Raw genomic sequence first — 26,677 nt, 5'->3', positions numbered from 1 at the left:
TACGTCACATTTTACTGCAGCTCATAGAACCAAATGATAAGACGCAGAGCAGTGCGAGGCTTGTGACTCGCTATACACAAAATATACGACATGTTTGATGAATGGCATAAAGGAAAGCCAATGCATTCAGATGTCTCTGGGCAACTACATGTTGTGATAGATAAGTTCCTGTCAGGGTGAGGGGCAGCATCCTATCTGCTCACTCATCATGACAGGTTTACAACATGTTGACTCATGGACGTGATCAGTCAGTCAATCAATGACAGATGCACGTTCTTGATTCCGACAGGTAGGTCAGAGATGTCCGTCTCAATCAGTTTACCTTCACCCATCTAGGATGGATGGCTGCTGACATCGTTGGCCATTATGTTCATATGCAATTATTATCCCCTAATTGTGATGTACAGTACAAATTTATATTGTGGTACCGTGTTAGCCAGAAAATTTGATGGAAATAATTTTATGCCCAAAAATGGCAAAAGTATTCTCGGAGTGATACCTTTATTGGCTAACCAGAAAAAAAAAATATATATGCAAACTTACAGAGCACACAGGCTCCTTCTTCAGGCAGGATTACAAATGTTATGAATTCATTTGTAATATTGCCTGAAGAAGGAGCCTCTGTGCTCTGAAAGCTTGCATATATTTTTTTTTCTGGTTAGCCAATAAAGGTATCACTCCAAGAATACTTTTGCCATTTTTGGGCATAAAAGTATTCACATAGAATTATTCACTAATTAAAAGAATTTATTTTTGCTAAATAAATGTATACATTTTTTAAAATTTTATTTTATACATTTTCTCAGAGAACCTCTTTAAGAAGGAGATTTCAGAATGGGCTATAAGACATGTCCAGCTTTGCTTAATTGTCTCACCTTACTGTCCTTGTTGAACTGAGCTCCACTTTGTTCTTGGATGATATTGTAAGGAATGAAGACGTCTAGATGATACAAATCGGGAAGTCCGACTATTCTGTCTTCACCCAAGTCCAACACAAGAGATCTAGCAGAAGACTGTAAAGAGAAGACCAGAGTGGTAACAACGCTTATGTCGCTGAATGCTTCTGTACGGGAAAGAAAGTTGTAACCAACAAGTGCACAAAAATCTAAACTTTTATCTTGATACGTGGCCAACTAGAAGTTACTGTGTAGCTCCACACGTCTCCTACATTAAATCTGACACATGGAGGAACTGCTCACAGAAAATGCTGAAAAATATTTTTTAGGATTCACACTGCATTAAAAGGGGTTGTCCACCACTTTAATACTAATGGAATATCCTTAGGATAGGTCATCAATATTAAAGTGCCAGGCAACCCCTTTAAGTGAGGCATAATGAATGGTACCAGAATTTCAGATAATGTAGCCTTCATTAGGCAGAAGGCCCACTCGGTTATATGAAGAAATCTGGGGTCCCCAAAAGCAAACCCAGTAATCACCAGATTCCCGTGTGGTGACTACTTCATCTGCTTTTTGGGAAGACCAGAACTGACCCCTATATTTAACCAAGTGGGTCCCCTTAAGCTACATTATCCTGTCTGATGAAGGCTACATTAGCTGAAACATTCTTAATCTTCATTATGCCTCATTTAACGCAATGTGAATCATGGACATGAGAAAAATCAAATTAAAAAATAAATACATTTAAAGCATTTTCTGTGCGATTCCTCCAAATGTCGCATTAATATAGAAAAAATAAAGAGCGGCGTGTTCTACACTATTGCAACAAGCCTCTTTCATCATTTATATCATCATTATAACATCATTTATATGCACCAGCACCATGGAATCAATGGCACTATATAATTAAATAATAATAATAATATATACATCTTCCCACCAGCTTGTTTTCCCTCTATCTCCTCTCTGGATCTATGAAGCCAGAACTGTCAAAGAAGAGGTGATGGTGGAGATGGAGGGGAAACAAGCAGGGGGGAAGGCTTATATAAATGACTGGTCCCGCCGTGAAGCACTGGGCGTCTGTGCTTGGTTTGAACAGTCGTTCTCTGCTGACAGAGTCGTTTACAGAGATCTTCTTTCCCATTCCAACAGCTTGCAAACAACCCACCATGGTATGAAAAAAAAATTATATCATCATCATCCAGTAAATGTGTCACAGCTGCCAGCGATTGGCTACTGTGGACACATCAAAGCTGTGATGATAAAAGTTGGCAGAGGAGGACCGGTAGCACGAGGTTGGCACAGACTTTTAATAAGGGAAGACTTTTGGAAATCACATGAAATGCAAAAAGGTCACAATCCTAAACCACATCTGAGGGTCTCACCACTTTAGGTAAAGAGACTTCAGCCACCAGAAAACTTGGGTGTCCTACAGGAGGTTCCGCCACAATCATGTAATCTGGTTTCACAGGTGAACTGATAAAAAAAGGAAGGAAGCAGTATACTGCAAGGGTACACCATCAATTTATGATCTGTTGGGGTCAATCTCTAATATAATAAAGGGGCACTGATGCTGGTAATGAGGAACAGCCCCTTTCACAGTCATTCCCTGCACATTGGCATCATGGCCTCCACTGTGCAGCGGAACGACAGCATAGATCCAGCAAAGTGAATGGGCTTAGCTGCAGTTCTCCTGCACAGTGAAAATCTGGGTAGCTGCCCCACACCAGCATATTCTTTAAAAAGGGCAGCGGGGTTACTTCCAGGCTGCAGCCCCCTTATTCTTGGAGTCCAAGAAGTTGGATATCCTATATCTTTTGTAAGATGGGATTCTAAAAAAAGTAAATGCATGCATTAAACCTCAAAGTAACCCAAACCTTTCAACTTCTGAGATGAGGGACTTGCTTGGAGTTAGCTGGGAGGGTCTGTAGGAAAATAATAAAGACCATAAAGGCATAATAGTTAAAACAAAAAAAAAACAATGTCCACATTGTTCTTGCACCATAACAAGCCATTCTGCAACTTCCCCCATCTGTTGGGTTTAACCCATCACCACGAGGAGTGGCGCTCCCCCATCTGTTGGGTGTAACCCATCACCATGAGGAGTGGCGCTCCCCCATCTGTTGGGTGTAACCCATCACCACGAGTAGTGGCGCTGCTCCATCTGTTGGGTATAACCTATCACCAGGAGGAGTGGCGCTCTTCATACTTTGTGTACCTAGAGGAAATGTGGTATTATAAGACATCCAATCAATTGAATGGCCGACCATGTACTGCATGGATGAGCGAGGAACATCAGAGAAGAAGCCGCCGATGCTCAACAGCAGCCTACTCTGTCGTCTTTTACAGACTGTATGCCATAGACTTGTACCTTAGAGTTGGGACTTACCCCATTATGTTCATTTCCTGAATCATCGGTTTTGATTTGGTTCTGATATTCTGTTCAAAAATGGATCCCAGGAACTTCCGATTTTTCGGCATTTTCCACTCTGAAGGGAAACCATAGATGATTAACAGGGTCGGACTGGAACTGAAACTCAGCTCTGGCATGTGAGAGCACGCAGGCCCGCCCGACGCGCGTTAAATTTGAAATATTTTCGTCAATTATTTGGGTATATGTCACAATAAAAATTGCTGCAAACTGCACTTTATCATCGATAGACAAAAACTGACAATGTAAAATATAAACTTCCCTCCAGGAAAATGTTAATTTCTTTCAACTGGAGGGACGGACATATTTGTAATATAGAGCTCCATGTTCCCAAAAACGCTATGTTTGATAGTACCAGGAAAAGCAGGAAAAGTGAATCCTTGCAGATTTGAAGCAGTTTCATGTCTATTCTTTCAGTATTTTTGCAGCGTTTCTAAAGAACGGGACAAAAAAAATCTCAAAAAACGCAATATCAAGGGGATTTTCCTGCCGAGCGACAGGTTTTTTGTGCAGAAATGTTCTTCCCTTTCTTTTTTGTTTATATTTTGTGTTATACACTAGTGGCGAAAATTGAGGCAACACCTTCAGTTTTTCACCATCACCAATATTTAATGGAGGATTTCACTGACCTACTTACTTGTACACACACCCTCTTCTGCCATATGTATTCTATGTTGGTTTATAGTGACCTCGGTGTGATGTAAGACAGATATTGTGCGATTAAAATGCGGTTTTTATATTTTAAAGCCAGTTTGTCATCAAAAGGTAAGCAATTACATGTTTTCGTTCTCAAAGTGTGTAAGCGGTTTCAAGAGACTGGTTCGATAAAGAATAAACCAGGTAGAGAAAGGAAGAAGGCTACTAGTCCTCAGACTGATAGAAGAATTGTTAGAATCGCCCTAAATAACAGGGAATAAACTGCTGTTAACATCAAGGAGCTTGTCAACACCGGAGTGACAGTGTCTGATCGGACGGTACGACGACGACTGGTAAATGCGGGGTTAAGAGCCAGAATACCAGGTAAAAAGCCATTTCTGAATGCCTCACAGCGTCAGAAACGTCTGCAGGGGCCAAAGAACATTGTAAATGGACCATTGAACAATGGAGAAATGTTATATGGAGCGATGAGACACGCATATCCATCTTTGGCAGCGACGGTGTCCGCTACGTTCGACGACGACCTGGAGAGGACTGGTTGCCAGAGGGTACAGTACCCACCATGAAGCCTCCTCTGAGTGTTATGGTAGGGGGCTGCGTGTCCAGAGATGCAGGTGGTCGGCTGCAGGTAATTGAAGGAACAGTTAATGCTGAAAAGTACATCAAGGAAGTCCTTCAGCCTAAACTCATTCCTTCGGCACATGATGTATTTGGTGAAGGGACACCGTTTATTTTAAGATGGAGCCCCATGCCATACAGCTAAAAAATGTCTCTCTTGGTTCAAGGACAAAAATGTCCAGCTATTGAATTGGCCAGGAAACAGCCCAGATCTCAATCCTATTGAGAATCTCTGGGCTCGGCTCAAAAGAGCGGTGTCAAAACAGCGGGCTTCACACAAGCAGGAACTCACTGCAGCCATCATCAAATCATGGCTTCATATCATCACACCATCTGATTTACACAAACTGGTAGATAGCATGCCAAGTAGATGCCAGGCCGTCATCAAGGCTGAGGGCTGTCCAACTGAGTATTAACATTTAGTGTTAGATATGAAAACAGGACAAATCAATGGCTTTTCTCCCACAGTCATCTGAGTGACAATAGTGTCCAATTTGTTGACAAATGAACAAATTTCCGCTAATATTGTGTTTCTATATGAGATTTTATTTCTACTTAAAAACTTTACTGTGAAATCAAAAACATTCATGAAATTTGTATTTGTATTGGCAAAATGCTAAAAATTCATAAATCTTGGGGGTGTTGCCTCAATTTTGGCCACTAGTGTATAGAGTTCCTCAGTATATTTATATGTTGTCCCCCATCACCTTTTTCATCTCTCCTTACAAGTATGCCTTGTATCTTAGCTAAAACATGGTAGTAAGTAAGTAGCATATTAAACCCTTTTATAATGGGTAGTGTAGAATCGCTGCATATTTCAGGGTTATGCGCTCCTGAGGACTCATTAGTGCTGCCCTCCTCAGGCGAAACCTGGTTGTGACCTCGTATAATATGGGGCTAGCCGGTCTCACCTACCAGTTTGGGTCACAAACCCTTTTTCGTTTGCTTTGATGTTTTACTCATTGTTTATTATGTTTACACCAAAAATCTCTGCTAATCCTGGAGATCAAACCTATGAAAGCAATTTATGAATGATCGTAACACCTCTATGAAGGGTAATTATCACATCCTTCATAAATATACATTTATATGTATAAATACATATGTGGTCAATGCATAGTACTGGCACATGACTTATCACTTTCCAGGACCTTACAAAGCACCAGGAACATTCGTAACAAGCGGAGGTGAAGCGATTCTGGCAACTTAAAAGGAAAGGATTCTTTACAGTTAGAGCAGTCAGACTGTGGAATGCCAACCACAAGATATAGTAATGGCAGATAGCATAACAGCATTTATAGAAGGGCTGGATACTTTTTTAACAAAACATGACATTGTGGGTTATAAATAATCTAGTAATAGAAAATGTATAACTTTGGAGATAGACCAAGGACATTAAAGTTAAAACTTTTTCAACCTATGTAACTATGCAAGTATGCAGAATGCACATTAGGAAAATGCTTGAAATGCAATTCCCTATAATATTATTTTACAAGTAATTTCCTCTTAATTTTCCACTTTGTAAAGTGCTAGTTATAAGCCCAATCTATGGATCTAAAAAGTGCAAAACACTCCTGAAACACCTGTACGTATGTTCTATAATCTTTATTTCTTATGGTGCCTAAGGGAAGCCGTAATGATAAGACTCCTGCTTGGTAACAAGTGCAGTTATTTGCCTCCATAATGAAAGTGAATTACCAATGATGAAAGGGTTAATACTTGGACCCTGCATCAGTAATAGCCCTTGTAGTAACCATGACAACTATTGTGAGGGCATAAACAAGTGTCATAAAGAAGATTCCATAAAAGAATGCCGCGCTGCCATGATCAGCGCCATTACTGATGATGCGCCTGAGGACCTTGAGCTTGACCACCCCACGTAATGTGCCAATGTTGGTGTAATTTGGAGGTTCTAGCAGGGAAAGGGGTTGTCTTCTTAGACACCCCGGGGGGAAGGGAAGGTAACAGAGGGGGGGTCCCCAAAACAGGATCCCCTTCTGTTACTATGTACAAAGAGCTGCTCTTCTTTGGGAGTTCATGGATGGATCGTTGACTTTAATGGGTGATAAATTGGGAGGGGGAGGGGATACGCATCCTATTAGGGGTTATCCATAATGAGCAACCCCTGTAACCAAGTACCCAACATCTTGAGAGACAGAGCTGGATCTGTAAGGAAGAAGTGGTAGATCCACCTGGGAAATCAGATCAACTAAATTCGTTCCAGCAATAAATGTGGTGACAGATATCGCAGCCAGATCTCTCCCACATCCAGTTTATCACATTAATAGTCTATATTTGTTATGTCGTTCTCTGTAAATATGTAGAAATTCTAAAACTCCGTCATATATCGGCACTAACTCTCTAAGCCCAAGGGAAGGGCAGCCCTCCAGCCATGGTTCCCTAGAGGTTTCCTCCACAGGGGGTTTTCCTCTCCTGAGCGCTGGAGGGTGACTCTTCGTGAGTCGAGGGTTGTGCCATTTTCGGTGTCATGTAAATTTAAATAAAGTTGAGAACGTTTGACACCTAATTGCAATGATTTGTGTATTTATTTTGTATGTGTCTGATTCATTTTGTTTGGGAGTCGGGGTCCATCACACATCACTGGGTCATACGTCTGGACATCTGCCGCCAGAAATTTTGCTCCAGGGGTTGCCCCTGCTCTGGGGAGTTTGATGGAGCAGAGAAGACAAGAATTACAGAACTCATCCTCAGAATAAGGACTTCTATTACAGTACTACAAGCAGCTTCCTCGCCTCATTCACACAGTGAGTATTTTGGGCACTAATTTACATCAGTATTTGTAAGCTGAAAACCAGAGGGGAACAAACACAGTGAAAAATAGTAACTGAAACACTTTCACCTCTTCTGTTTTGGATCCACTCCTGGCGTCTGCTAACAAATACTGATGCAAAATATCGCCATGGAAGTTCCCTAAATTCTTACTGACTGATTTGACTGTTTGAGTAGCAGTCAAGCAACAGAGGTTGCAAGCGTTAAAGGAGTTTTCTGGTATCAAAAACCCCTGTCCCCCTTGCCATTTTTCTCTATCCTGAACCTGTGCTTCCTGCCCTGATCTCAGACTGTCTGACCTAGTCCTTGTCTTCGCTCTCCTGAGTCTGGTACCCTGGTACCTCCGGAATGCTGCTGCAGTCCCGGGAACTGCACTGAAGTGGTACCTGGTGTCTACCGGCGGCCCAGTCTATCCTCACCACCAGAGGTTCTAGTGGAGACCCAGTAGACACCTAGTCACAACCCTCCCGTGGGGCAGTGGGTCCATATCCACCAGGGTTACACCCACATAGCAAATGTGGTACCAATATTCAAGAAGGGGATAACATCTGAGCCTGGAATTTATAGGTTGGTAAGTTTAACTTGTACTGTGGGCAACAACTTTGAGGGTTTTCTAAGAGATACTAACCTGGAGCACCTCAATAAGAATAACCTAAACATATGATTATGAGGGATCTGTCCTGCAAACTAATCTGAAAAGATTCTATGGGGAGGTAAGTTCAGGTTGGACCAGGGAAACTTAGTGGATGTTGTCTATCTGAACTTTTCAAAGGCATTTGATACGGTGCCATACAACAGGTTGGTACATAAAAATGTTCAATATATTATATGGTAAACTTGCTCCACGAAAGAACAAGTCCTTGTGTGGTCGATGGAAAAATCAAGGAAAATATCAGTGATGCGGTCGTTACCTCTTGACAGCTCCATTTCGTACTTGTTCTCTAGTCCCTCCATGGCCACGGTGATAAAAAATTCCCTGAAAAGCTCATTATTCTAATAAAAAAAATACAAAGTAAGGAGCTGACACAAAGGAGAGCAGACAGCTCGTATGTCGGAATAAGCAATTGCAGTTACCGTAATTTTCTCAAAGACGGTGCCATTAATCACTATGTCGTACGCCGTGCAGCTGCCTCCACCTGTAGGACAAAGTGCACCAGGACTTAGATACTTTGCGGTGCCGACTCAATCCATTGACCTTAGTAGGGCTGCTATGAATAAGTGGTATAAGTTCTTAAAGGGGAATCCAAGTAGTGGACAATCCCTCTAAGTCCCAAATCTAAACCAAAAAAGTTCAAAAGTCAACAACAAGATGTCAAACTTTATTCCGCAGACTGGAAGTGGACCTACCAGAACCTGTGGAGATGGCACCTTTGACCATTGAGGATTAGTAAGTTGTAATACTTGTTATTTTAACCCCTTTAAGGATATCTCTGGACTATCCCTTTAAAAAGAGAAGCGCTGTATTAAAAAAAAACGTACTATTATCAACTTCAACGTGGGGCTCTCCAAGGCTCATGGGGACTCGATAGCCGGAGGGATCATCAGATTCCAGGATGCTGACTAACTCCTCCTCCGTCAGGTCCGGGGCCGCTGGGATCTGGTTCGACTTGCAGATGTTAATAAAGATTTTGGTATTTTTGGATGTGCGAGTTTTAATGCAGAAACCTAACACAGAAATAAAAACAAAAAGTGAACAAAAACACAATAAAATCGGCAAAAGCCAAGCAGCATTTACATGTAATCAACTGCATAAGAAATTATGTGACCCCCCACGTTGGTTGCATCATGTGACCGTTGCAGTCAATAAGACCCCACTGCCCCACTGTGGTATCTGTCACATAATATGCACAAAGTAATCTGGATAATAATCAGAGGACGCCCATCTCACCCGGCTGGGGTCTGATCTCTCTGCGTTCTGGTAAGTTCGGTATTCTGCTCTGTATCTCCTGTTTGGCCTGAAATGAGGCAACAAGTGAGAATCAGTGAGTAACATGAACAGGATGGTTCTGCAAACTGATTTTTCCTGCACCAAAATAGTACAACTGTGAGGGGTCTAAAGCCAACAATACACATTAGGTAAATGTTGGAGACTGCCGCGCCCCCGGCGGCTGACGGAGGAGACATTCACCCGGTGATTGCTGGCCTCTCCAATTCATCTTTCGTACCTTCATCAGCATCTGTTCATACAGCGCTTCCTCCATGTTTGTGTTAATTTCTGCAGACAGCAGCGACTTGTCAGACGCCACTTTTTCGGTCAAAGACAGAAGCTCAGGGATCTTGTTTTATAAGAGAAAACCTGAAAAATGAAAATATGTATTAATCTTCTCCACAGACAACGACAGGGGGAGAGTGCGGGAGCCTGACAGCCGACGACACGAGGGGGTGCGGGAGCCTGACAGCCCTTGACACGAGGGGGTGCGGGAGCCTGGCAGCCCACGACAAGAGGGGGTGCGGGAGCCTGGCAACCCACGACAAGAGGGGGTGCGGGAGCCTGACAGCCCACGACACAAGGGGGTGCGGGAGCCTGACAGCCCACGACATGAGGGAGGGGGCGCGGGAGCCCGACAGCCCACGACACGAGGGGGTGCGGGAGCCTTACAGCCCTTGACACGAGGGGGTGCGGGAGCCTGGCAGCCCACGACAAGAGGGGGTGCGGGAGCCTGGCAGCCCACGACAAGAGGGGGTGCGGGAGCCTGACAGCCCACGACACGAGGGGGTGCGGGAGCCTGACAGCCCACGACACGAGGGGGTGCGGGAGCCTGACAGCCCACGACACGACGGGGGGCGGGAGCCTGACAGACCTCGACGCGAGGGGGTGCGGGATCCTGGCAGCCCACGACACGAGGGGGTGCGGGAGCCTGACAGCCCACGACACGAGGGGGTGCGGGAGCCTGACAGCCCACGACACGAGGGGGTGCGGGAGCCTGACAGCCCTTGACACGAGGGGGTGCGGGAGCCTGGCAGCCCACGACAAGAGGGGGTGCGGGAGCCTGGCAGCCCACGACAAGAGGGGGTGCGGGAGCCTGACAGCCCACGACACGAGGGGGTGCGGGAGCCTGACAGCCCACGACACGAGGGGGTGCGGGAGCCTGACAGCCCACGACACGACGGGGGGCGGGAGCCTGACAGCCCTCGACGCGAGGGGGTGCGGGAGCCTGGCAGCCCACGACACGAGGGGGTGCGGGAGCCTGACAGCCCTCGACACGAGGGGATGCGGGAGCCTTGCAGCCCACGACACGAGGGGGTGCGGGAGCCTGACAGCCCATGACACGAGGGGATACGGGAGCCCGACAGCCCACGACACGAGGGGGTGCGGGAGCCCGACAGCCCACGACACGAGGGGTGCGGGAGCCCCGACAGCCCATGACACAAGGGGGTGCGGGAGCCTGACAGCCCACGACATGAAGGGGTGCGGGAGCCTGACAGCCCACGACACGAGGGGGTGCGAGAGCCTGGCAGCCCACTACACAAGGGGGTGCGGGAGCCTGGCAGCCCACGACACGAGTGGGTGCTGGAGCCTGGCAGCCCACTACACGAGGGGGTGCGGGAGCCTGGCAGCCCACGACACGAGGGGGTGCGGGAGCCTGACAGCCCACGACATGAAGGGGTGCGGGAGCCTGACAGCCCACGACACGAGGGGGTGCGAGACCCTGACAGCCCACGAAACGAGGGGGTGCGAGACCCTGACAGCCCACGAAACGAGGGGGTGCGAGACCCTGACAGCCCACGAAACGAGGGGGTGCGAGACCCTGACAGCCCACGAAACGAGGGGGTGCGGGAGCCTGGCAGCTCACGACACGAGGGGGTGCGACACCCTGACAATATTGGGAGTGGGATTCTGCACACCTACAGCTAGCTACTTATTGTCCTGAATGTAGTAATCACCTTGGCACATTCCCATCTTCTTACCTGTAGTGCAGACACCAAACACCACTACTCTGCCTGCAATCACCCAGCTACAGCGTCACCACGCCTCAGCAGCAGCGGAGTGTCTAGATTGGAGTTGATTTCTTGAGGGGGAGGAGTGATTTCATGGAATCATGACGTCACCGGAAGGGGCGGGGCCTTCTCAGTCCAGTGGACACTATTCCACCTGCTGCTGCAGCAGTGCGCACATTGTGCCGGGACAGGAGGACTGGTGATGAGGAGCTCGTGTTCTGCGTTGTGCTGTGAGGACTGAGGCGGGGAGAACACAATATTAATTATAATAATTTTTTTTAGGCTGTGTGCCCACTATGCGTTTTTTAAGCGTTTCCGCGGTGGCAATTCCGCTGCAGAAACGCTTAAAAACGCTTAATAGAAGGTCGGCCATGTTCCCCAATGATAATCTGCATGTGCTTTGCACATGCTGTGTAAATTTCTGCTGCGGATTATCATTGCGGAAAAATCCGCTGCACTACCAATTATTTTGCGGAAGCACGGCGCTTTCGCCGCCATTGACTTGCATTAGAACACATGGAATCCGCATCACTGGATCTGTACATGCAGAATCCATGCGCTTCAATGTGCGGATGGTACCCGGGTTTGGAGAAGAGGAGACTGTCCTCCGGACCCGGGTACCATAGAACCTGTAAAAAAAGAATAAAATAAAAAATAAATATTATACTTACCTTCTGATGGCCCCCGGTGTCTTTATCCGATGCGTCCTGGCTTGCCAGCAGCTCGCGATGGTCTGAAAAGGACCTGCCGTGACGTCATTTAGTCATGTGACGGGTCACGCGACCGCTGACGTCGGCAGGCCATCAGAAGGTAATTATATATTTATTTTTTACCATTCTTTTATGGTCACACTATATAAATCCATGCCGGTTGCATGTATTTATATAGTGTGACCAAGTTGTCAAGCACTTTCCAAGTGATGCTAAAATCGCTTGTCAACCCGCATGCGGAAATGCAAGTGAAGAACGCTTCACATCAGCAAGTCCCAGGCAGGAAAAAAGCATGTACAATCCGCATGTACAATCCACATGCGTTTTTTCTGCCAGGGAGACGCGGAAACGCTCCAAAAAAATCCGGAGCATTTCTGCATCGTGGGCACATAGCCTTACATTAATTGTATGACTCAATATTGAGCACACGTAACCATCTATGCACAGCTGGAGGCCGCACGTAGCCATCTATACACAGCAGGAGGCCGCACGTAGCCATCTATACACAGCAGGAGGCTGCACGTAGCCATCTATACACAGCAGGAGGCTGCACGTAGCCATCTATACACAGCAGGAGGCCGCACGTAGCCATCTATACACAGCAGGAGGCCGCACGTAGCCATCTATACACAGCGGGAGGCCGCACGTAGCCATCTATACACAGCGGGAGGCCGCACGTAGCCATCTATACACAGCGGGAGGCCGCACGTAGCCATCTATACACAGCAGGAGGCCGCACGTAGCCATCTATACACAGCGGGAGGCCGCACGTAGCCATCTATACACAGCGGGAGGCCGCACGTAGCCATCTATACACAGCGGGAGGCCGCACGTAGCCATCTATACACAGCGGGAGGCCGCACGTAGCCATCTATACACAGCGGGAGGCCGCACGGCGCCATCTATACACAGCGGGAGGCCACACGGCGCCACCTATACACAGCGGGAGGCCCACAGCGCCGCCCCAGAGAGAGCAGGAGGCCGCACGGCGCAATCTATACACAGCGGGAGGCCGCAGAGCGCCCCCCCACAGAGACAGCAGGAGGCCGCACGGCGCCATCTATACTCAGCAGGAGGCCGCACGACGCCCGCGACCCCAAAGACAGCAGGAGGCCGCACGGCGCCATCTATACTCAGCAGGAGGCCGCACGGCGTCACCTATACACAGCGGGAGGCCGCACGGCGCCACCTATACACAGCGGGAGGCCGCACGGCGCCACCTATACACAGCGGGAGGCCGCACGGCGCCACCTATACACAGCGGGAGGCAGCACGGCGCCACCTATACACAGCGGGAGGCCGCACGGCGCCACCTATACACAGCGGGAGGCGCCACCTATACACAGCGGGAGGCCGCACGGCGCCACCTATGCACAGCGGGCGGCGCCACCTATACACAGCGGGAGGCCGCACGGCGCCACCTATACACAGCGGGAGGCCCCACGGCGCCACCTATAAACAGCGGAAGGCCGCACGATGCCATCTATACACAGGGGGCCGCACAATGTCATCTATACACTGCGGGAGGCCGCACGGCGCCATCTATACACAGCGGGAGGCTGCACGGCGCCATATATACACAGCGGGAGGCTGCACGGCGCCCCCCCCCAGAGACAGCAGTAGGCCGCACGGCGCCATCTATACACAGCGGGAGGCCGCACGGCGCCCCCCCCAGAGACAGCAGGGGGCCGCACGGCGCCATCTATACACAGCGGGAGGCCGCACGGCGCCCCCCCAGAGACAGCAGGAGGCCGCACGGCGCCATCTATACTCAGCAGGAGGCCGCACGCAGTCACGCACACACAAACATATACATACACGCATAAACACATTTGAAACACAAAAATACATATAAACAGACATCACACAATGACATCTGCCTGCACACACACACACATACATACATATACATACACACACACACACTCACCATCCCCCGACTCGGCTCCAGCTCTTTTCCGGTGCAGCACTGCAGGCCGGGTGCGCACTGCGTGACGTCACAGCTAGGAGACACGGCCGCGCACAGGGCCGTGTCTCCTAGCAGTGACGCGGCCGGGCCAGCACAGGGAAGTTAACTGCTGCAGTGCTGGCCCGGCCGAAGAAGAAGCAGCGGCTGTGTGCCGCTGCTGGGGGAGCGATCCTTGGGCCCCCCCCCCCACTGTCTGCCGGTATGTGCCGTGGCGCCGCACATATAATGAGGACAATCTGGCCATAGACACCCCGGAGCCCCGGGCCCCCTGGAGGTTCAGGGCCCCGGGCGGTAGCCCAGATAGTCCTCATTATAATCCGCCTATGCTTATATACATGTAACACTCACTACCCCCTATTCCTGTGTATTGCTGTAATATATAACCTATACTCGTTATCCATCATTATAAATTAAGAAGATTTTCCACTTTATCCGATATATCCACACTCAATCAGTAGATTAGATGTCTGCTGAAGAGGTGATACGCATGAACGTCTCCACGTCATCCTCCCCGACTGTGTCTATATGTGCCCCGTGACCCCCGATCAAGTGTCTCCATCACGTGCTCGCAGCATCACAGGTCACATAGTTTCCTCGTAGCGTTGGTGCGCGTTGTGTATCGAGCCACGCCTCCTCAGCACCCATTGGTTGGTGGAGACATACCTCCATCCTGATTGGCTATAGTTGGCCGTTTAACTCTTAGCTCTTTCCGAATGATGCCACCCCCTGACGAAGACAAGAAGCCGAAACATACATCGGGTGGACGCCAATCAGGAGTGGGATCTGCATCTGCTATAGCATGAGTACAATGCACATGTGGTCACCTTTTTTAAAAACGCTTAAAGTGGATACAAATACATATCTGTCAACAGCACATATGCCCAAGTCAGTGCACTACTCTCTACAGCAGAGGTCCCCAACCGCCGGTCCGCGGACCAGGACCGGGCCGTTGGGATTTTTCAGCCAGTCCGCAGCGCCGCTGACAGTTGTAGAGGATCAGCAGAGAGAAAGCCAGCATGTGATCAGTAGCCTATAAGAAAAGAGGAGGAGGGACTGGCAGTGAATAGATAATTAGCCATGCGGCCCTACTCGCAGAATGTGCTCAGGCAGGAGCAGGGACAAGCAGGTCATGTGTGTCCAGCGCTCCTTCCCCTCCTGCTAGCTGCGAGTTGGAGGGGGAGGGGCTCTGGATGCTAATGGGCAGCTAGATATGACGTCAGGTGTCCCACCCTTATGACTCCTGTAGCTGTGTTCTGGTGTCCTGCGGCCCAGCAGCAGATTTTCTGGTTAAAGTGAAAAAAGCAAATAACAGTGAAAATTCATAGCAGCAGTGGCTGTGTCCAGTAGCAGTAGTAGTGGTCATCATCATCAGATGGGACCTAGATGGGACCGTCTTGTTGCAGGAAAACAAGCCCAGTGCTCCCACTGATCCAGGGAAACAAGCCTGGTGCTCCCACTCATTCTGAACCTATGGTAAGTTGAATCACATTCTCATTATAAATGTCATAATTATATGATAAGTATACACTAAGCTCCACCCCTCCATAACCCCACCCACATATGACCAAAGCCCCGCCCCCACCCCCACCGGGCCATTGAAAACTGGTCTTGCTTAAAGCCGGTCCCTGGTGCAAAAAAGTTTGCCGACCACTGCTCTACAGGATTCACACTGACATCCAAATAATAAGGGACCAGCCCTTGTATATATACATACACAGGTGCATCTCACTAAAATAGAATATCATCAAAAAGTTACTTTATTTCAGTTCTTCAATATAAAAAAAGTGAAACTCGTATAGCCATAATCATCAGCATTAACAGAAATAAACAATAACTGTTTGATTATATTCTAATTTAGTGAGAAACACCTGTATTTGTTCACATATGAGATATATAATTTATGTAGATTTATTCTTTGGAGGCACTTGCACTTTATGTAAAGTTTATGATAATTAAACAATCATATGTACAGATATATCTAACTAATGATATGTATATATATTTTTATATACTGGATTAATTTGTGGCTTGATTCTCTGTATTATCCCTTTGCTGTTCTAATCATGATCCATTCCCACTGGTGTTAATTGTAATTCCTGTCTCGACGTCCCCTTTGCGTATAGTTTTTAATTCCCCCCTTTTTCTGCATTTCCTCCTCTTCCACCTGGTTATCAATATAATAATTATGTGCATCACCCACATGCCTGGACTCTTCTGGTCGATGTCTCCTTTCTGCTATATACTAGAGTGGTATCCTATGTGCACAGATACATGGAGTGCCATATACTTCTCAGGAGGTGCGCAGCGTCCACCTCCTCACCGCACAGGCCCACAAGCTCCTCTCCGGCAGGAAGAAGATGCATTCAGGCGGCTCCTACCACTGCAGCAGACGGCAGTGCACAAGTATACAGGGTGCAGTGTGGATGTGTCTGCACCACTGGGATGTGCCCGACCTGCATATATACATATGCCCCTCTGCAGGGGGGACTGGCCCACCGGAGGATCGGGAAAACCCCCGGGTCCCGATGGCCCCGCCCCCTACCCCCTGAACAGAGGGCCCCCCCCGGTTCGCAGCACTGCCGATATGATTAGTGATGGGCCCTCTGCCTCCTCTGCGCAGCGCGACACTGCCGGCGCGTGCGCAGGAGGTCAGTCTCAGGGTGATGACGTCATTGCCCTGGGACTGCTTCCTGTGCGCGCTGTGGAGTACGGACCCTGCGTCGCTCCAGGCAGCGGCTGCAGCTCATCTCGACGAGTCAGTATGAAACGGGGAGGGGTGGGGGGAAGGGATAGGGGGGAGGGGTGACTGGGAGGACCCCTGGCCGGGGCTGGCAGTAAATACTACTGGGCAATGGGCATGGTTCTCATCATGCCCATTGCCCAGCATGTCCTGCTGCCAGCCTCTGGTTACTGGTACTATGCCCAGCAGCATGTACTATCACCAGGGGCTGGCAGGACATAGTGGGTGGGCATGATAGTACCAAGGAGGCTGGCAGGACATACTAGGCATGAATCATGCCCAGCATGTCCTGCCAGCCACTGGTGGTACCATCATGCATGCCCATTGCCCAGCCACTGGTGGTGTGGTACTATCATGCTACAACTAACACCAGTGGCTGGCTGGCAGGACATGCCATGTGAGCTTGAATGCTAATACCACAGAGGCTGGCAGTACATACTGGGCAATGGGCATGATAGTACCAGCAGTAGACTGACTAGGCGGTCTCCAGGGCTCCGTCTCCCCTTCTCGCTGCTGTTAGGCTGGGTTATCATTGCGTTTATGCTGTGCGTTACAACGCATCCGTTGTAAATCAGTGCAGACGCAATGTACCGTAGACTTGCATAGCAAAAATAGGCATGTGTTTGAAAGTATGCATTATTTGCAACGCACAGGAAAACATGGTCGGCAGCTGGAGGCCAGCTGAGCACTTCTCTGACAACTGGGTTCTAGTGTTATTCTGTGCCTGCTCATCTCTGATATTTGTCTGATGGCAAAGATGTAGCAGAGCTGGAGACAGAAGATCTGTGGATTACGTCAGAGCAAGGGTTTTGTTTTTAATTAAAGATGGAGTCCCTACATGTGTTTTGTGTTTTATTTTTATTAAAAAAAAAATTCTGTGTTGTGTTTTTTTCTGTTTACTGGAAATTCATGGTGGCCATGTCTAGTTTGGCGTGACTCCATGAATTTCAGGCTTAGTTCCAGCTGATAATACAAAGCTGGTATTAACCCCATTATTACCCAGCGTGCCACCCCCCACCAGGGCCATTGGAAGAGCCGGATAAAGTGCCTGGAAATGGCGCTACGATGAATGCGCCAATTCCAGGGGTGGCTGCGGGCTGCCATTTTCAGCGTGGGGGGCCCAGAATGCTTGGGCCTTACCATGCTGAGAATCCCAGCCCCCAGCCCCCCCGATCAAAATATGGCGGGAGCCCACGCATTTTTTTTTTTTTATTATTTTTTTAAATAATTTAAAAAAAACTTTGGGCTTTCCTGACTTTTGATCGCCAGTCAAGTTAAAACCAGGCAGATAAAGCAGACAGCTACGGGCTGCCACCTCTATCTGCGCTGAGAATCAAAATTTCTGCAGAGCGCTATGTCATTTTTGTTTTATTATTTATTTATTTTCACACTTCTATATGTGTGACAGTCCCAACAGCCAATCACAGACGCTGACACAGAGAATGGGCGTCTGTGACTGGCTGGGGGCTGGGATTCGCAGCATGGTAAGGCCCATGCGTTCTTGGCCCTCCACGCTGAAAATCGCAGCCCACAGCCACCCCTGAAAATGGCGCATTCATCATGGCACCATTTCCAGGTGCTTTACCCGGCTCTTCCAGCGGCCCTGGTGGTGAGTGGCAACCTGGGTAATAATAGGGTTAGTACCAGGCCATCTTTGCCTTATCAGCTGGTACTAAGCCCGAAATTCATGGTTTCACGCCAAATTAGACATAGCCACCATCAATTTCTAGTAAACAGAAAAAAAAAAGACAGAATTTTTTTTTTTTATTATTAAAAATAAAACACATTTAGGGACTCCATCTTTAATAAAGAAAAATCCTCACTCCCAACGGAATCCATAGGTCTTCTGTCTTCATCTCTCTTAGATCTTTGCCATCAGACAAATATGTCTGCTGACAGATGAGCAGGCACAGAATGACACTGGAGCACTGTTACTGTGTAGTGCAGTGCTATGTTTCTTTTTTTGTCATTTCATGCAGTGTAGAAATCTTGGGAAAAGTGTGGATTGTGCTCTGGAAGTGATCAGTTATAGCTAACTAGGTTATTTTCTGCAGAGATAAGTCCTGTATAGAAGATATGATATATCGGTCTGCAGTTAAAGAACTTCACCTAGAGACATCACTGGTGAGTATGTGTATTACCTATACACACACACACTGACACTATATACAGAGCTCCTGTGCATAATGTCACTGGTGATCACTGTATTACCTGTACACTGACACTATATACAGAGCTCCTGTGTATAATGTCACTAGTGATCCCTGTATTTCCTATACACACACACACTGACACTATATACAGAGCTGTGCATAATGTCACTGGTGATCCCTGTATTACCTGTACACTGACACCATACACAGAGCTCCTGTGTATAATGTCACTGGTGATCACTATATTACCTGTACACTGACACTATATACAGAGCTCCTGTGTATAATGTCACTGGTGATCACTATATTACCTGTACACTGACACCATATACAGAGCTCCTGTGCATAATGTCACTGGTGATCACTATATTACCTGTACACTGACACTATATACAGAGCTCCTATGCATAATGTCACTGGTGATCACTATATTACCTGTACACTGACACTATATACAGAGCTCCTATGCATAATGTCACTGGTGATCACTATATTACCTGTACACTGACACTATATACAGAGCTCCTGTGTATAATGTCACTGGTGATCCCTGTATTTCCTGTACACTGACACTATATACAGAGCTCCTATGTATAATGTCACTGGTGATCACTATATTACCTATACACTATATACAGAGCTCCTGTGTATAATGTCACTGGTGATCACTGTATTACCTATACACTATATACACAGCTCCTGTGTATAATGTCACTGGTGATCACTGTATTACCTGTACACTGACACTATATACAGAGCTCCTGTGTATAATGTCACTGATGATCACTGTATTACCTCTACACTGACACTATACACAGAGCTCCTGTGTATAATGTCACTGATAATCTCTACATTATCTGTACACTGACTCTATATACAGAGCTTTTTTACATTTTCATTATCAGTCACTATCTGGTGCCATTATGTGCCATGGTCATGGCGTGGCGGTATTTGTCCCTTGTATGTGGTATTATTCAGACAGTCACTATGTTGTGCTAATATGTGGTCTTATCATGGTGTGGCAGTATATATACCTTGTACTTGGTAGTATTTGATCACTATGTGGTGGTATGTGTTCTGGTCATGGTGTGGCGGTATTTCTCTCTTCTATATGGTATTATTAGTCTAGGTATAGTGGATTGTTGTCAGTCATTTGTTTTTTCGGATATTAAGAATGGGAACATTCTTTATTTGCAATACATATTAAATACTTGGATGTTTAACCTCTCCCTGTGTTGTGACTACTACACAGCAGCAGAGATTTATTGGTTAATAAAGTTGATTCATTTTGAAAGAGTTTGTGGACTTATGTTATTCCTATATACGGTAACTGCATGGTGCTGGTGGGCCCCAAGATTGATTTTTTCCTGGTGGGCCCCAGGTACTCCAGTCCGGCGCTGGTCCCAGACAGTTACCTCCTCATCTGTCCTGCTGCCGGCTGGGAGTCCTGTACAGTGCAGCATGTAGTGTGATGTGAATGCCACACTATGGAGATGCTGCTCCTACTACTGCCAAGTGAGGATCTCACCTCGCCAGTATGGTGCCCTCAGGAGCTCCCACAGGGTATCACAGGCCTTAGTATGAAGCAATACCACAAGTCTTCTAGTATTGCTTCATACTAAGGCCTGTGATGTCCTGTGAGAGCTCCCTGAGGAGGTGAGAGCCTCACCTCATACGGCCCCATGATCTCTATGTGCGATCCCTGACTGGGCCCCATGATCTCTATGTACGATCCCTGACTGGGCCCCATGATCTCTATGTACGCCGCTGACTCGGCCCCATGATCTCTATGTACACCGCTGACTGGGCCCCATGATCTCTATGTACGCCGCTGACTGGGCCCCATGATCTCTATGTACACCGCTGACTGGGCGCCATGATCTCTATGTACGCCGCTGAGGGGGTCCATGATCTCTATGTACACCCCTAACCTGATTGGCCCCATGATCTCTATGTACGCCGCTGACTGGGCCCCATGATCTCTATGTACGCCGCTGACTGGGCCCCATGATCTCTATGTACACCCCTAACCTGATTGGCCCCATGATTTCTGTATACTCCCCTGACTGGGCCACATGATTTCTATGTACGATCCCTGACTGGGCCCCATAATCTCTGATCTCTCATGATGTTTTTTTTTTATTAAAGATGGAGTCCCTAAATGTATTTTGTGTTTTATTTTTACTGTGTAGTGCGGCACTATGTTGCATTTTGTCATTTCATGCAGTGTAGAAATCTTGGGAAAAGTGTGGCTTGTGCTCTCGAAGTGATCAGTTATAGCTAACTATGTTATTTTCTGCAGAGATAAGTCCTGCATAGATGATGGGATATATCGGTCTGCAGATAAAGAACTTCACCTAGAGACATCACTGGTGAGTATGTGTATTACCTATACACACACACTGACACTATATACAGAGCTCCTGTGCATAATGTCACTGGTGATCACTGTATTACCTGTACACTATATACAGAGCTCCTGTGTATAATATCAATGGTGATCATTGCATTACCTGTACACTGACACTATATACAGAGCTTCTGTGTATAATGTCACTGGTGATGACTGTATAACCTGTACACTATATACAGAGCTCCTGTGCATAATGTCACTGGTGATCACTGTATAACCTGTACACTGACCCAATATACTGAGCTTTTTTACATTTTTATTATTTTAGCATTATTTGTCACTATGTGGTGGCATTATGTGCTTTGGTCATGACATGACGATATTTGTCCCTTCTATGTGGTATTATTCAGTCACTATGTGGTGGTAATATGTGGTCTCATGGTGTGTCAGTATTTATACCTTGTATCTGGTAGCATTTGATCACTATGTGGTGGTATTATGTGCTTTGGTCATGGTGTGGCGGTATTTGTGCCTTGTATGTGGCATTATTTGGGCACTATGTGGTGGTAATATGTGATCTGGTCACGGTGTGGTGGTATTTCTGCCTTCTATCTGGTAATATTGGTCTTGGTAGAGTGGATTGTGGTTGGTCATTTGTTTTATCTGATATCAATAAGGGGAAACCTCTTTATTTCCAATAGATATTAAATACTTAGATGTTTAACCCCTCCCTGCCCTGTGACTATTACACAGCAGCAGAGATGCAGTTACAAAGGTTCACCAGAGAAAGCAAGTTGGCATTTGGTGAGATTTTCACCTCTGTATTTATAAGACAAAACCAGGAGTGGGTGAGAAATGCATAAAACATGACCTCGGATTGCTCCACTCCTGGTTTTGTCTTATAAATACAGAGGTAAAAATCTCACCAAATAGTCAAAGTGCCACAATCTTCTGACAGTGCGGATTCCACCAATAAATAAGTGATCCCCTTCCCAACCTGTGCATCGCTGAGAACTTGTTTTCACCAATAAAAACCCATTAATGCAAACTACAGTAATTGTACATCGCAGTTCTGGTGAGCGCACAGTGATGGGCAGGAGCCGCCAGTATAATGGGTATAACGGCTAACAGGTATTTGCAAATAGCTGAAGGGTGGGTGGGCCCCTGGAGTCAATGTCCCTGGTGGGCCCCAGACACCCCAGTCCGGCTCTGCCCCCGCCCCAGCCCGCCCCTGATTTGTCACGCACGGACCCGAAGCGACTGTGCACTGCGATACACACATCCTGTTGAAATTTCTGCTGGCGTTTACAAGCCCCAACCCCCCTGGGCCCGGTCGCAGTGACTGCCACTGCGACCGCGGACATTACGCCCCTGGCTACGTGAATCATATGTCCCATTTTGGTGCTCCTCACCATTTGCATGGCACAGTCATGCATGCTTCTCTATCACCATAGCATGCTGCAAACAATCAGGATGGCTTCTGCTACATCTCTATATAAAAAGATAGTATATCTGTATTTCTATGATACGTAGAGTGGATGGAAATCATACATCTTGCTAATATTCATTATATTACATTCATCTGATGCTCTGTAGTAACAATGTAAATTAAATTGGCGACTTAGTGCAGTTCTATTACTATTAGTAAATGTGGCACCTTGTGTTCCACAGAATATCTGAATATTACCTGAATATTTAATCTCAGCTAATGTTCATTTATCTCTTAAATATCATTGGTCAGATGCTGATCACATGACCAGTGGTGGTGCATGCATGATGATTCCATATGAAGTGCACTGAGTGACAGTTGGAAGTGACAGTTGGAATTCACCAACAACAGTGGAGGAGATGTCGGCTAACTCTAAGCAAAGCAATAATATGGATATAAAAGAGGAGGAGATTGTGGTGAGCAGAGAAAGAGTGAAGACACGAAGACCTTCCCATGACACATCTGATGATGAGAGGAAGTCTTCAGTCAACAGGACAAAACCACCAGTCCAGAAGAAAGAAGAAGTAGAGGAGAACGTGGTGAGGAGAGAAGGAGCGAAGAGACTAAGACCTTCCCATGACACATCTGATGATGACAGGAAGTCTTCAGTCAACAGGACAAAACCACCAGTCCAGAAGAAAGAAGAAGTAGAGGAGAACGTGGTGAGGAGAGAAGGAGCGAAGAGACTAAGACCTTCCCATGACACATCTGATGATGAGAGGAAGTCTTCAGTCAACAGGACAAAACAACCAGTCCAGAAGAAAGAAGTGGAAGAAAAGGAGAAGGTAGAAAGTCAGAAGATAGGAGCCAAGAAGAGAGGAACCATCTTCATCTCATCAGGGGACAAAAAGGAGAAGAAAAGAAAAAGGATTACATTAGGACAGAAACCCATGGATCTAAAGCAGAAGGCTGAAGAAGCTGAAGGAAGCAGCGGTGTTCGGCCAACCGGCTCCAAAAGCACAGACTCTGATAGCATCAAGAGGAGATTATTATTCCATCAAGTGCTTGGCCGGGGATGCTATGGAACGGTCCTGCTGGCGGAAGATTCATCTACCCGCAAACATTTTGCTGTTAAGATCATCTGCAAAAGAGCCCTGCTTGCTGACGGTGATGAGCGTGTGATGGTGGAGCGACGGGGTTTTACAGCTGGCATCTGGGAGCCCCTTCCTTGTCCACGCAGACTTTGCATTCCAGACCAAGGTACAGTATTGATTGCTCGATATTAGGAAATGTCACACGTACCAGACACTGCTCTGCCTCATGGACCCCACTGATATCATCTTACATTTCAATATAGCATGTCCCAAGGTAACCGCAGACAATAAGATGAATGTGATGACTATACACATGGGATATTGTGGCCCCTACTGTAATCAATAACATTTATGGCGGGGCTTGGTACATTGGGAATCATTTATTAAAACAGCCTTTTTACTTATCCCAGCCAATCACAGAACAGCTTTTACTTTTCCAGGTCAGTTAAAACAACCTTAGCTGAGCTCTAATTGGTTAGTATGGGCAACTAGTTTTCTAGTGAGCAGATTTATTAATGAGGCCCAATGTACCCCGCTCTATAAATGATTGAAAATATTAGATGTCATCATAGAGGTCAATGAACTGTAGAAAATCACTTGCCCGGACCTCATGTTTCTAATTGGGTGACTGGTAATATTTGTATCATTTACAGCATTAGCTGGGCATTATCTTGTGCGTAGGCATCATCGCCATGTAGTAGTCTCTAGCTTATTTCTTTCACACTGTAGAATTTTACATATTATTATCTTGTATAGACATGGGATTTCAGAATAGATTAAATGTATTTGTTATTTTTTGTTATTTCCTGGATGACATTGTATTTTGTGTATACCATGTGGGGGGACGGGACCCTGTGTACACTATATGTCAGGGCTATTGACTTTTGTGCACTTTATATACAATTTGAGAATGTGTTAATATTTTTGTATACAAGTATTATCTGTATCTTAAAGGTTTTTTTAATTAATGTTGGGACATTTTTATGCACGTGCATCTACTTGTTTTTCATTGCCATGTTTTCTATGTATAAATATACTGGAATAAAGTACAAAATCCACTGTCTTGGAGTGAAATTTCTTCTAACCTCACCAACTAATGAAAAAGATGGTATCATATTGACCAGGGGCGAGGTGGGCCAGAGGGGCACATGCCCTCCAAGCCGCTGGCCAAGCAGCTGCTTCTTTACAGACTGCAGGGCGGCCCTGTATCTTTCATTGTGTACATGTGCCAGCCGGGCATCTGCAGCCCAGAACAGCCGGCACAGGCCACGTTCTTATGCCTGCCGGAGAGAAGCTTCAGCCGCTGAGCAGTACGAGAGGGCAGACATCTTTGATTCTTGTAAGGCCACGACCCCACTATCAGTATTCGGTCAGTATTCGGTCAGTATTTTATCACAGGAGTGGGAGACAAAACCAGGAGTTGGTGATAAATGCAGAATTGGTGACTTGTTTCTATTATACCTTTTCTCTGATTGTTACTGACCTGGTTTTGGCTCCCACTCCTGAGAAAATATACTGACCAAATACTGATAGTGGGGCCGTGGCCTTAGCCTGAGCTCCGGATAGTGGTCAGGACAGGAGATTTATACTCTTTGTAGAGTGTGGAAGTGGCAGGATGCTGCTCACCTCCTGACAAGTCCAGGGCCAGATCCTGAATGTTATCTATGGTCGCTCTGCTGAGGATCAGAAAGATTTATTGTAGCAGATGGACCCTTCAAGCAGGTTGGGGTCGTGCTGTCAGTGTGAGATCATCGGCTCTCGATCTGTATGAATGTTCAAATCACATCGGACCTGAGATCGAGACACTTCAGACCTTACTATACAGACCCCTGCCCCAGACTGATCCTGCACCAGCTACAGGGCCAGAGCCGGCATAACCACCCATTGCACCAGGGCAAGTGCCAGGGCCCTGGGCTAGAGGGGGGGGGCCCACTCACAGTTGGGGACACTGGAACGCTATTGGGCCTGAGAGTTGGGGGGACCGGGTAACCCCCCCCCCCCCTCCCCGTGCTTTACGGTGTTTGAAATACTCACCTCTCGTCATACCCTGCTGGCCGCAGGTCCAGTCTCCTCTGCGTCTTCTGACTCTGACGTCTCAGTGTTGAAGAGACAGGACTTGTAGCCAGCAGGGTATGAGGAGAGGTGAGTATTTTATTATTTATTTTTTATGTATGGGGCCCATTCTCTATGGAGCATTATATGGGGCCCATTCTCTATGGAGCATTATATGGGGCCCATTCTCTATGGAGCATTATATGGGGCCCATTCTCTATGGAGCATTATATGGGGCCCATTATTCTGCATGGAGTAATATATGGGGTCAATTATGGTGTAATGAGCATTATATGGGGTTCATTATTGTGTATAGAGCATTATATGGTGCCTATTATTCTTTATGGAACATTATATGGGGTCCATTATTCAGTATGGAGCCCATTCTGTATAGAGGACTATGTGGTGCCCATAATACTGTATGGAGTACTATGTAGTGCCCATAATACTGTATGGAGGACTATGTGGTGTCCATAATACTGTATGGAGGACTATGTGGTGCCCATAATACTGTATGGAATACTATGTAGTGCCCATAATACTGTTTGGAGGACTATAATGTACAGTCTAAAATGAAAACTTTTGAATCCCCCCTTGACACGCCCCATGCACTGTGAGGATTCGCCGGTTTCTAAGCTATTATAGAATTTACAATAGATATCACTCATGTAATGTAAGAAGTACCGTATTTTTCGGACTATAAGATGCACCAGACCATAAGACGCACCTAGGTTTTAGAGGAGGAAAATAAAAAAATAAAAATTTAAGCCAAAAATGTGTTCATGATGCACTTTTAAGGGGGAGGGGGTCTTCTGCTGACACTGGTATAGGGGTAATGTCCCC

This window comes from Phyllobates terribilis, unplaced genomic scaffold (genome assembly GCF_046119375.1).
Source record: "Phyllobates terribilis strain yellow unplaced genomic scaffold, ASM4611937v1 Scaffold_52__1_contigs__length_9100884, whole genome shotgun sequence".
NCBI lineage: Eukaryota > Metazoa > Chordata > Amphibia > Anura > Dendrobatidae > Phyllobates > Phyllobates terribilis.
This window is presented reverse-complemented; position numbering follows the sequence as displayed.